Source organism: Lactuca saligna, chromosome 5 (assembly GCF_052625555.1).
Source record: "Lactuca saligna cultivar CGN05327 chromosome 5, ASM5262555v1, whole genome shotgun sequence".
Taxonomy (NCBI): domain Eukaryota; kingdom Viridiplantae; phylum Streptophyta; class Magnoliopsida; order Asterales; family Asteraceae; genus Lactuca; species Lactuca saligna.
In genome coordinates, this window is record NC_136421.1 from 186721679 (window position 1) to 186726356 (window position 4678).

Consider the following 4678-nt stretch of genomic DNA (forward strand, 5'->3'; position numbering starts at 1 on the left):
ATGTAATGTTTTGTGTTTACTGTGTTCGTATGTACATTGGATTTGATACTCAACGTGGAGTCCGCCCCGGAAATGTTTCCGCCTTTGGTTTTCGGGGTGTGACACTGTTCCTTTTATTCTATGAGAATAAAGGTGATATCTTGGCACTTGATGATTTGGTTTGAATTATGTGTCGGGCCCGGTTAGAATGAAGTTGATGTGTTCAACTAAATTCTATGTCGAACAAATCGGAGATCAAGAAAGAAGTGTTGGACAATAAGTATTGTTAGCATGATATCTAGAACAGAGGATTATACGATCCCTTATCTGAAGGACGAGTTGTTGATCAGAGTTAATAGCGATGTGTAAGAGCTACGATTGCAAATCAGATCCTGAAGTCATATGTGAGATATAGTTACTAGACTTATCCAAGTGGGAGACTATTGGATTAGTCTAAGCCCGTAACTATATTTGGTATGTACTTGACCCGGTTGTGCATGGTCCTTTTAGGTTGCCGTCACCAAAGCAAATTGACAAGGCAATATAAGGAGAGAAAGAGAATAATATGGTTTATTAATACATTATAAGAATAATATATTAAAGGAGAAATCATATTTATTTAATTAGTATTCATCATAAATTAATTAAGAATTAATTTGGTGGCTAAAAGAGATTAACTAAATAAAGGGGCATAAACTGTCAAATGTATGATAGTTAAGTTTTGGGATAAGGAAACCTAATGGACTAAAGGGGGAACGAAATTATGATGGGGATCCATCATATTTTCATCCAAGGCCTTATTCCAAAAGGTTCCATAGGCTGCTTGGTGGCTAAGCTATCCATTAGGGTTTAGACTGAAACCCTAACAGCCTACAGTATAAATATGACCCCTTGGCTATGAAAATTAGCTACACTTGATTCTAAGAGAACCCTAGGGCCGATTTTAGCATCTCTCACCCTCTCTCATATTTCCTTCTTGCTTGTGGGTTTTGTGAACCGTTAGAAGAGTTCCAATTGTGACTCTAAGCTCAAGATCAAGAAGACTACAAGAATTTCAAGCTATTTGTAACACCCCCCTCTGGCACGTATCACAATATTGTCCGCTTTGGGCCACTCGGCACGAGGACTTCCCAGGGGGTCACCCATCCTGGTACTACTCCCGCCCGAGCACGCTTAACTGCAGAGTTCTTATGGGATCTGCTGCCCTCACGGCTTTAAAACGCGTTGTGACAAGGAAGGTATCCACACCCCTTTATAAGGAAATGTTTCGTTCTCCTTCCAAGCCGATGTGGGATCAAATCTAACCCACTTTCACCCCCCATTATAAATGGTATCATAGGGGGACGTTACAAATGGTATCAGAGCCAGGGCACGGGTCGATGTGTTCGACAGGGACGTCGAACCCTATAATGGGGGGTGAAAGTGGGTTAGCTCTGATCCCACATCGGCTTGGAAGGAGAACGAAACATCTACTTATAAAGGGTGTAGATACCTTCCCTATCACAACGCGTTTTAAAGCCGTGAGGGCAGCAGATCCCATAAGAACTCTGCAGTTAAGCGTGCTCGGGCGGGAGTAGTACCGGGATGGGTGACCCCCTGGGAAGTCCTCGTGTCGAGTGGCCCAAAGCGGACAATATTGTGATACGTGCCAGAGGTGGGTGTTACACTATTTGAAAGAGGTAAATACTTAGATCTGTTCTTTTGATGATTATTTCGAATTTTATATGATAGATCTAGGATTGCAAGTTTTGGATTCAAAGCATGTACAATAGAGAAACCTAGATCCAAGCATTAGGGTTTGTATGAGCACAATTGTTCTTATGCATAAAACCCATCAGAACGGACTATGAGATTCCATTCCATTGTGTGTTTAAATTTTTATTCCATTAGATTCTTACAAACATACAACAGATTACAATTCCTTTAAATTCCAATTCCTTAATTTATTAATAATAATGGCTCATAACTATTACCTGAACACTTCTCCTTTTATATGGTTTAACAATGAAGGAATTTTAACATCTCAACTCTCATGTATTATATTTATTTTTTTGGGATGTAATGAGTGACTCGATGAGTTGTGTACATGAATTGTCGAGTAGGGTTGGATTGGTAGTGTGGGTTTAATGAGAAACTCGATGAGTCAGAGAGCCAACTCGCCGAGTTGGCGCTGTGCGAGGAAACCCTAAATCTCCAAGTTTATGTCCTATTTAAAGGGCCTTAAGCCCTCATTTCCGCCTCACCAGCCACCTTACATCCTTGAGATAAACCCGAACTGTCCACTTGAGCTAGAGAGTGAGAGAGAAGCTAATCTTTTGATTATTAGTGCACTTTTGAAGGAGAAGTGGGGAGCATCAAAGCTTAGATAGAGGAGGCTTTGGATTTAGAGGTTCATCAAGGTTTTGCTTTAGTTGGAGGTAAAAAGATGCTAACTTGATCATTTCCTTATGGGATCTTGGTTTAGGGAGTTTCTAGGGTTTTCTCCCATCCTTTTTGTGTCATTGAGTACCTTGAGCATGATTTGAGGTTGAAACCTCAGATCTGGATTGTGGGAGGTCTTGTGAGTCCAAAGACCCAAGCTTTATTGAGCTAGAGACAAGATCTTGTGCATCTAACCCTTGTTGGAGCTTGTAATGGCGCTATGGAGCAAATATGCCATGCATTAACGTAAAGATCGAAGCTTTACATGACATTCGAGCCTTAGGAGACTAAATCTAGAGTTTGGAGCGGTGGATCTACCTTAAAACGTCTGAATGAAAATACAAGCTGAATGGACTCGGCGAGTCAATGAGCTGACTCGACAAGTCGGCTAGGGTTTTCCCTGAATGAGTATGGACAAGGGTAACTCGGCGAGTTGATGAGACAACTCGATGAGTGAAGTTGGGTTTTCATGATGTTCATAGGAACAATGGGTACTTGGCGAGTCACATAGGTGCACTTGTCGAGTCAGGTCAACATGGACAGTTGACTAGAGTGTTGAATTCTGTTGAATATAGAGTTGTGGTATTAAGTGTTAATTAGAGATGCTTATTACATGTAAGCGGAGGTTAGATTGTTCGAGGGTTATTCGGTTTCCTTGCTTGCTTATAGGTGAGTCTTCTCACTATACTTGCCTAGAGTGGTAACCTTTGTGTGACTGGAGGGTCTTATGTGCTTGTATTGAGGATTGTGATATCCTGCATTATGTCTTTGTGATTTATGTTGTGTATTATTCTGAGCTTGCTGCGTTAGGACCGAAGGGTCCATCCGAGTTGTGGGACCAAAGGGTTCCATTGAGTCACTTTGACCGGAGGGTCTTATCTGAGTATAGCCACGAGAGGCTAATGAGCTATGTGTGGCATTTTGGGGAACTCACTAAGCTTCGTGCTTACCATGTTATGTGTTATGTGTTTCAGGTACTTCTCAAGATCACGGGAAGGTGTCGACTTGATTGTACACATGAGGCGGAGTTACACTTTGAGGATCCTGGATTTTGTTTAAAATATTTTCTAGAATATGTGTTTTGAAAATGGTATCATTTGGGGGTTTTGAGAACTATGTTATGAGAATTATGTGATTTTTAAAATGGAATTTTTGTTAGAAAATTTGCGGTGTTACAGGAATTTTATTAGCTGTTTCAACAAGCGAGAATGGAATCAAAATTCTAGAAAATCAAGATGGGGTTAGGTTACTAATAAAAATAGATAATCGTGCTTTTGATGACACCAGAGTCGCATGTGTATCTCCCATGAAGGTAACAAGACTATACTCCTTTCCTTTTTTGCCCTTGGTTTTATAAATAATAACATATATACTAAGCACTCTTATAGGGACTGACTGCAATGATGCCAACATTTGGTGTTGCCAGTTCTTGAAAAATGTAATCATGTTTCACCATTTTAGTTTTCCATATCCCAAAGGATTAAATCATTAAATACACATTTATGAAAAATTCACCCATTTCATGAAACAAACCGGTTTTTAGATGAAGTATACAACCATACTTTATTCTAGAATTAAAATATGCAACTTTATAAACAAGAGCATTATATAGTACTTTTCATTCCATTAATGCTTATTATGTGCCAACACTAATGCATGTTTTGTTTGGTCACTCAGGTATTGAGTCGACCAAAGCAGCTGAATAAGTAAGCTCGTACAGTCATTAAGCAATGTCTGCAATTATTGATCTCTAGGACAGTTTAAATCAATAGGACGGCAAAGTAGGTGATGGTTATTGTAGATCCACAATAAGTCCATGGACTGATTGTTATGCTTATAATGTGTTTTTGGATTGTCCTGTAGGTAGCATCTGAGCTTTTGATTAATTTGGTGTATTATTTTAGCAGGTTGATCCTGCTACATGGCCAATAATCATCTCTAGGGTCTGCTAGAAGGATTGGAGATTGCAGTTAAGCGTCTATCTAATACTTCACACCATGGACTTGATGAATTTAAGCTAGCAATGTGTTACTTGATTTGGACATGAACCCTAAGATATCATACTTTGGCATGGATAGAAGCTTTGGAGGAAACGAGGCTCAAGCAAAATCAAACACACAGAGAGTTTCATCGCACATAGTAAGCTAGATAATGTAATTGTATATAAATTCTGCTTCTCTTGAGTTCATTTGTTTTATTACATTTACTCACTATTGGAATAATTATTTGTATTTGACATATTAGTGAAATGAATTATATTTGTTATTTATGGTATTTT

The 4678-nt window shown here is 39.2% G+C and overlaps 1 pseudogene; it reads left to right on the forward strand.

The window, feature by feature from the left end:
- Nucleotides 1–1482: 1482 nt before the first annotated feature.
- On the forward strand, nucleotides 1483–1600 carry LOC144999372 (5S ribosomal RNA; annotated as a pseudogene).
- The last annotated feature ends 3078 nt before the right edge of the window (nucleotides 1601–4678 follow it).